Raw genomic sequence first — 9,005 nt, 5'->3', positions numbered from 1 at the left:
ACCAACTTGTATTTCATTGGTGAAAATGCACTATACAAAAGGCTGAAAGTACTGGAGTATCTGTACGGTCCCTGATCTTGAAAGTGCACATCCTGCAATTTCCCAGCCCTTGCAATGCCCCTGCCACAGGATTTGCCCAAGTGCAAAGCCTGGAGAGCCAAAGGACATCTTGAAGCTGGTCAAACACAGATGACAGTGGCAACAGCACTTGGAACATCACAAAGCATGATTAGCAGACGGTGGAATCACTTTCAAGAGACTGGCACAGTACGAAGAAGACGAGGGCAGGGTTGCCCATCTGCCACAACAGCAAGAGATGACTACTACTTGACCTTACTGACAAGAAGAAAGAGGCACAGTGATACAACAGAGCTGTGGGGACACTTTTTTGCTACCACTAGACGACGGATATGCACCCAGACCATATGAAATCGACTCCATTGTGTTGGGCTGCATGCCTGGTGACCGATAGTATGCATTATGTTATCTGCTGAACACCATAGAACCCACTGAAAGTGGGCTGATGAGCATCGTCATTGGACCCGTGATGCGTGGTCAACTGTCCTCTTCTCTGACGAGTCACGGTTCAGTCTGCAGCCTGACAATCATTGTGTCCTGGTCTGGCATGAATGAGGAACAAGAGAGAATCCACATTTCATGTGAGAAAGGAACTCCTTTGGTGGTGGTGGAATCATGGTGGGGGTTGGCATCAGCATTGGTGGTCGTACTGACCTCCACGTCATCAGAAACGGATATCTGACTGCTGTCAGATATCAAGATGAGGTCCTGCACCCTATAGTGGTACCCTATCCTGGAGCAGTTGGAAACAACTTTCTTTTCATGGACGATAATGCAAGGCCCCACTGTGCACATCTCGTCAACAACATGCTTCAGGAGGCAGGAATCGAACACACGGACTGGTCTTCACGTTCTCCGGACCTAAATCCCATTGAACATGCTTGGGATGCACTGGGAAGACGTCTGGCAAACTGACCAATGCCTCCCATGACACTTCTTGAGCTAGAAGTTGCCCTGGAGCTAGAAGTTGCCCTGGAGCAAGAGGATCCCACAGGAACTGCTGGACCAGGAATCAAACCCGAGACATCCACATGCCAGGCCAATGCTCTACCACTGTGCCAACAGGCCAGGGCCCATTTGGAAGTTTGATCTTCTGATCTTTTCCATGCCCCATCGCTGTCAGTGTTTTGGCAGTCTTGGGTGACCATACACCCTACTGGACAGTCAACGTGTGGCACTCTCATCCAGTTTGACATGCTTCTGTTCACCCTCACCAATGTCACTTGCCACTCAATCATGATAATTGAGTCTGCATCTCTTTTGCATAATCAAACAACTTTCTTTGACTTGTCATTTGCTTTTCTGATGTTCTTGTTTAATAAAAAAAATCAAATGCTTTTATCACTTTATGTTCATTTTTAAATATCCCCTAATTTTTGTGAGCAGTATGTTAAAACCCATGCTATGTAGCCAAAGAGGTCATCTAGAAAAAAATAATAGCTTTAAATACATTTATTAGGAATAGGAAGATAGATGAGAACTGAATTGATTCTGATATATTATGCTTGCACTCTTGTGCATGCACACGCACACAGACATACACACAGGGTTTTCTTTACCCCTAGAAGCTCACTACAAGAAAAATAGGAACAGAAAGAAATAAACCCATGAAAGTAAAGAATGTGGTAAGGATGAAAGGCTTTCCTTAATGGACAGATTTCAACAATATTTTGAGAAACAGATGGGAATTAAGTAATGAATGAAATAAGCAAGAAAAATCCAGCCTACGATATTTGACAAGGGAACTACAGACGATTTGGGAGCCAGTTTGGCAGGTATAACACCAGAAGTGTAGGCTCAGAATCAGGAGGCACATGGAGGAAGGCAATAGAATTGAATGGGACTGAACACGAGGATTGATTGAAGGCCCCAATACAGAATGATTGCACTAGTTGGAACCTTCTCCCCTCCAACAGACAGCTGAGCTGGCAGCTGGTGCAAGCCTGCAGCAAAATTGAATGAAATGTCTGTAAAAAGCTAGGGCTTCCAGCATGGATGTTGGCAACCCCTGAACAATTTTCTCCTCATTCTAGTATTTGTGGGATGTGAACTCAGTTCTTTAGCTCCCTGCCCTACACAGAAGAGTCAATGCAGGAAAACAAACCTATTTCCCCTAAAGCAGATTAAATCCACAATAGTTACCCAGACCTTCTTTATTAAATATAAACCAATCACTAAGGAGCATCAGAAAGTTAAATAAGGTCTTCAATATTAAAAATAGTCAAGTATAGGCCCTGGCCGGTTGGCTCAGCGGTAGAGCATCGGCCTGGTGTGCGGGGGACCCGGGTTTGGTTCCCGGCCAGGGCACATAGGAGAAGCGCCCATTTGCTTCTCCACCCCCACCCCCTCCTTCCTCTCTGTCTCTCTCTTCCCCTCCCGCAGCCAAGGCTCCATTGGAGCAAAAATGATGGCCCGGGCGCTGGGGATGGCTCCTTGGCCTCTGCCCCAGGCGCTAGAGTGGCTCTGGTCGCAAAAGAGCGACGGCCCGGAGGGGCAGAGTATCGCCCCCTGGTGGGCAGAGCATCGCCCCTGGTGGGCGTGCCGGGTGGATCCCGGTTGGGCGCATGCGGGAGTCTGTCTGACTGTCTCTCCCCGTTTCCAGCTTCAGAAAAATACAAAAAAAAAATAGTCAAGTATAGCCTGACCGGTGGCACAATGGATAAAGTGTTGACCTGGGACGCTGAGGACCCAGATTTGGAACCACAAGGTTGTTGGCTTGAGCATGGATTCATCCGGCTTGAGTGCAGGGTCAGTAGCTTGAGTGTGAGAAGACAGACATGACCCCGTGGTTGCTGGCTTGAGCCCAAAGGTTGCTGGCTTGAAGCCCAAGGTCACTGGTTAGAGCAGAAGGTCACTGGCTCCACTGGAGTCCCCCACTGCCATCAAGGCACATGTGAGAAGCAATCAATGAACAACTAAAGTAATGCAACTATGAGTTGATACTTCTTGTTCCTACATTCCCCTCTGTAAAGTCAATAAATAAGATCTTTTAAAAAAGAAACTGAGGAAGTCTCCCAGGAAACAAAACTAAACAATACAGACATAAAATATGAGAGAAAATATTAGGACTTTGAAGAGTGATCTAGGAAGTTCAGAAAGCAACTAACAAGTTCTTGAGAGATAAAACCAGAAAAAGGAAATGAAATCAGAGTAAAAAGCATCAGACTTCATAACAACACTGGATGATCAAAGATAATATAGCAAAAAAAATTTTTAAAGATAGCATGACAATGCTTTCTTTCTTTTTTTTTTTTTGTATTTTTCCAAAGCTGGAAACGGGGAGAGACAGTCAGACAGACTCCCGCATGCGCCAGACCGGGATCCACCCGGCACGCTCACCAGGGGAGACGCTCTGCCCACCAGGGGGCGATGCTCTGCCCCTCCGGGGCGTGGCTCTGTCGCAACCAGAGCCACTCTAGCGCCTGGGGCAGAGGCCAAGGAGCCATCCCCAGCGCCCGGGCCATCTTTACTCCAATGGAGCCTTGGCTGCGGGAGGGGAAGAGAGAGACAGAGAGGAAGGAGAGGGGGAGGGGTGGAGAAGCAGATGGACGCTTCTCCTGTGTGCCCTGGCCAGGAATCGAACCTGGGAGCCCTGAACGCCAGGCCAATGCTCTACCACTGAGCCAACCGGCCAGGGCCGACAATGCTTTCAAACTTCCAAGAGAAAATCACTTTCTTTCTTTTTTACCTTTTTTTTTTTTTTTTGTATTTTTCCGAAGCTGGAAACGGGGAAGCAGTCAGACAGACTCCCGCATGTGCCCAACCGGGATCCACCCGGCACACCCACCAGGGGACGATGCTCTGCCCATCTGAGGCGTTGCACTGTTGCAACCAGAGCCATTCTAGCGCCTGAGGCAGAGGCCATGGAGCCATCCTCAGCGCCCAGGCCAACTTTGCTCCAATGGAGCCTTGGCTGCAGGAGGGGAAAAGAGAGACAGAGAGGAAGGAGAGGGGGAGGGGTGGAGAAGCAGATGGGCGCTTCTCCTGTGTGCCCTGGCCAGGAATCGAACCCGGGACTCCTGAACGCCAGGCCCATGCTCTACCACTGAGCCAGCCAGCCAGGGCCTTTTTTTTTACATTTTTTAAGACTGTATTTATTTATTTTAGAGAGAAGAGGGGAAGAGCAGGAAGCATCAACTGCCATATGTGCCTTGACCAGGCAAGTCTAGGGTTTTGAATTGATGACCTCAGCATTTCAGGTCGACACTTTATTCACTGCGCCACTACAGGTCAGGCAGAAAATCACGTTCAATTTAGAATTTTACACCAGCCAAAATACTCATCCAGTGTGACATTGGAATAAAAATACTTTTAGATATACAAGAACTAAGATTTAGCCTGACCAGGCAGTGGCGCAGTGAATAGAGCATCGGATTGGGATGCGGAGGACCCAGGTTCGAGACCCCGAGGTCGCCACCTTGAGCGCAGGCTCATCTCACTTGCGCAAAAAAAAAGCTCACCAGCTTGGACCTAAGGTCGCTGGCTCGAGCAAAGGGTTACTCGGTCTGCTGAAGGCCAACGGTCAAGGCACATATGAGAAAGCAATCAATGAACAACTAAGGTGTCACAACGAAAAACTGAGGATTGATGCTTCTCATCTCTCTCCATTCCTGTCTGTCTGTCCCTATCTATCCCTCTCTCTGACTCTCTCTCTGTCCCTTTAAAAAAAGAAAGAACTAAGATTTATCTGTTAAATATATGTTCTTAGGAAGTTACTTGAGGGTGTTCTCCAGCAAAATAAGGGCATAAGCCAAGAAAAAGGAAGATGTGGGATCCACAAGACAGTGGATCCACTCCAGGAGAGCAGTGACAGGAAATAATAGGAATGCCAACTGGGCAGAAGGCCTGGCTGGTAATGAGTCCAGACAGGAGTAGGAGAATGGCAGGCTCTGGGAGAGAGGATTCCAATAATTTTTTTAAGTGTATGTGAACTAAACATATTAGATGTATGATTGTGAGTTTAAAGAAAATTGAATATGATGGTAGTTAGTACAAGAAAATAAGGGGAAAATTAAAACAACAGGGAAAAAAGAACTGGACAAGAAATTTATGATCAAAATAAGAATTAAGCCCTGGCCAGTTGGCTCAGCGGTAGAGCGTCGGCCTGGTATGCGGGGGACCCAGGTTCGATTCCGGCCAGGGCACATAGGAGAAGCGCCCATTTGCTTCTCCACCCCCACCCCCTCCTTCCTCTCTGTCTCTCTCTTCCCCTCCCGCAGCCAAGGCTCCATTGGAGCAAAGATGACCCGGGCGCTGGGGATGGCTCCTTGGCCTCTGTCCCAGGCACTAGAGTGGCTCTGGTCGCGGCAGAGCTACGCCCTGGAGGGGCAGAGCATCGCCCCCTGGTGGGCAGAGCTTTGCCCCTGGTAGGCGTGCCTGGTGGATCCCGGTCGGGCGCATGCGGGAGTCTGTCTGACTGTCTCTCCTCGTTTCCAGCTTCAGAAAGAAAAAGAAAAATAAATAAATAAATAAGAATTAAAGTAAAACATATTATAAATTTACCAGATGATGGTGTGTAAGAAAAGAGAATCCATTGGACCTTGATGCTAAGAAAATTTTCTTTTCAAATGGCTCAGGGACCATCAAATTAGAATTATAAGAAGGAAATTTAATCCTAGCACACCACTTCTTGATCTGGCATTACAAAATAGTTACACAAACACTATAATGTTAATTTTTGTCTTTGGTTTTCAACTTTTAGAGTCAACCTATGCACAGCCCTCTTCCCTTTATGTGTACTAAAGGGTTAACTCATTAAGCCTCAGTGTTTCTGAGGGTGTTCTTGGCGATCCCAGACACATCGTAATAAATATTTATACTATCTTTAACTCTTTGTAAGTTTAAATAACACACTCAAAGCTCGTTACATTAACTTTCAATAGTAACGTATCTTTGACAACTTGGTATCAGTTATACTTTACTTTTACATTGTCAGAGTTAACCTTCACATCCCATCCTGATAAAGTTGAAAAGATAATCAACAAGGGAGAAGTGGGAGAGTGGAGAAAGGGAGAACAAAAGCATATAGGGGCCTGACCATGCGGTGGCGCAGTGGATAGAGCATCGGACTGGGATGCCGAGGATGTAGGTTCAAGACCCCAAGGTCTCCAGCTTGAGCGCGGGCTCATCTGGTTTGAGCAAAGCTCACCAGCTTGAACCCAAGGTCACTGGCTCGAGCAAGGGGTTACTCGGTCTGCTGAAGGCCCGCGGTCAAGGCACATATGAGAAAGCAATCAATGAATAACTAAGGTGGCCCAATGCGCAACGAAAAACTAATGATTGATGCTTCTCATCTCTCTCCGTTCCTGTCTGTCTGTCCCTGTCTATCCCTCTCTCTGACTCTGTCTCTGTAAAAAAAAAAAAAAAAGCATATTGGGGCTTGAAGGGGCCCAATAAATGATATATATTTTCTACCTGAGTGTCATGGAACTTAACAATATAATTCTAAGGTTCATTAGAGTAAAAATGCACAAGATGGGCCAAGAACATGTCAACTCAAGGTAAGAGTAGCCTACCAGATATCCAAAGACACTCTGAAACGACATTAATGAAAATACTGCAGTTTTGGTTCCAAAAGAGACAAATGATCAATGAAACTGAGTAGTGTCCTAAAGAGACCCAGGCACAGTCGGGGCAGATCCCCCTTCTGCTTTCTCAGTAAAGCCCTCCTTATATGCTGGCTCCCACTATTTTCTTGTTTGATTTAGAAAGAAATCCTGCTGTGGTAAACTACGGTAACTGGTGACCTAATTCTGGCCAATGAGAAGTGCAGGCAAATCCTCCAGGGGCTTCTGGGAAGCTGTAGCCCTTCTGCTCCTCCTGGACTGGGTTTGGTCTGAAGGTGACTTTTGAAACAGTGGCGGTAGCTCAATTATGCATCAGGGGTCTCTTTACGAGAACTTTCTCTGTGGTTAAGGGTTCCCCTGCCATAGTTATTTTTTCCTGTTGCTTTGATCACAAGTTCCTTGTGACCCCGGGGGGCTTAAGGCCACTTCTGTGAGGTCTTGGGAGACTAGAGACTTTCATCAGTATCTGTTGTTATTTCCCAGACTGGAGTTTGAATTCTGTGGGTTATTTCCCTTTTACATAGGTTGGCTACTGTTTTATCTTCTTGTCTTGTTTTAGGGTTCTCAAAGAACGAGTTTTGAGATTTATTTATTAGTTCTCTGGATTCTCTGTGTTTCAGTTAGTTACTTTCTGTTCTCATCATTCCTGTTTTCTAGATATTCAGAATCTTTCTTTGACTTTTTCCTACTGACGATTTTTTATAGGGAGTTCTAAATTCTAAAGGTAGGCTCCCGCCATTTTTGTTAACATTCGACTCCAAAAATGCATTATATATATATATATATATATATTTTTTAATTTCTTGAGGACCCTTCCTGGCTTAATATGTGGTCAGTGATTCATTCATCACTCATCTGTACCATGATGACCAGCATGAGGTGTTCTTCACTATGGACTCGAATGGCTATTTTACCCATTAAGGTCTTCCCAGAAAAACAGAAAACACTTCATCAAAGGACATTGAATGCCAGGGAAGGGGCACATAGAAAATGAGAAGTTGGTGTGTGTGGGGGGGGCTAGTGAGGGAGCTTGTGATCATGGGCAGTAAGTCTCTGTTGTCCCTAGGCTGGAGGGACAAAGAGAAGACTTAGAATCATAGAGGTTCTCTCAGTAGGTGCTGCAGCTGCTGGCCCTACCGCAGAGATGCAAAGAGGCAATACCCTGGCTAATCCCCTCCATCCTTTATCTCTTGTACCTGCCTCTTACTGTCAATTCTATCTTGAAACCAGCTGAGCCAGGAGCCCAGGAAAGGCGAGTAGCAAGGCCTCACCCTGCAGGGTGAAGGAAAGGCGAGAAATGGATCTGATAATAAAAAGGTGTGGGGCAGGCCCATCAATGAACTCTCTACTTCAAAGCCGGAAAATTGGCTCATTCCCCTTGCCACTTCCACTCCTTCCCTGGCCTTTGCGCCTCCAAACGGTCGTTTGTATGATTAGTTTTAGACCTCCTAGTGGTTTTATTTAAAACTTTAAATAATATATTCAAAAATGTATTACTTTATTGATCAACATTAGAGAATATCTATTGATAAGAGCAATTGAAAGATAAAGAATCAGCCTGACCTGTGGTGGCGCAGTGGATAAAGCGTCAACCTGGAACGCTGAGGTCGCTGGTTCAAAACCCTGGGCTTGCCTGGTCAAGGCACATATGGGAGTTGATGCTTTCTGCTCCTCCCTTCTCTCTCTCTCTCTCTCTCTCTCTCTCTCTCTCTCTCTCTCTCTCCTCTCTAAAGTGAATAAATAAATAAAGTTTAATTTAAAAAAAAAGAATCATTGGAATGCCGGTGGCCAAGGCCAGGCAGGTCCCCATTGGATTTGAGCAGATGGTAGGGCCTGTATAGTTCAGGGTTATGTCCATTGAAACCACGAAGTGTCCTTGGTGCATTTCTGCAACTGGATGGGAACAGTTTCCCAGTCCAGGAGGACCTTCACAGGTGCCATGCCTCCCCTACAAGGTCTCTTATAGTACACAGGCAGCATGTCTGTCCAGTAAGGGAGCCAGTGCCCCCCTCTGGTCACAGTTCAAGAGTCCATTACACCGCTTAATGATAAGTCCATGATAGACAGCCCAACTGTCTGTGCAAATCACTCAAAGTGTAAGTTCATTACAGGCAACTAGCTTCTTCTTTTTTTTTTTTTTATTCATTTTTAGAGAGGAGAGAGAGAGACAGAGAGAGAGAAGTGGGGAGGAGCTGGAAGCATCAACTCCCATATGTGCCTTGACCAGGCAAGCCCAGGGTTTCGAACTGGCAACCTCAGCATTTCCAGGTTGACGCTTTATCCACTGTGCCACCACAGGTCAGGTCACACAGCTTCTTATTAACAGGTCTCAGCACCTTTCCATAAGCGCTCTGTTCGTTG

The sequence above is a fragment of the Saccopteryx bilineata genome, chromosome X (genome assembly GCF_036850765.1).
Source record: "Saccopteryx bilineata isolate mSacBil1 chromosome X, mSacBil1_pri_phased_curated, whole genome shotgun sequence".
NCBI lineage: Eukaryota > Metazoa > Chordata > Mammalia > Chiroptera > Emballonuridae > Saccopteryx > Saccopteryx bilineata.
Note: the sequence above shows the minus strand (reverse complement) of the source record.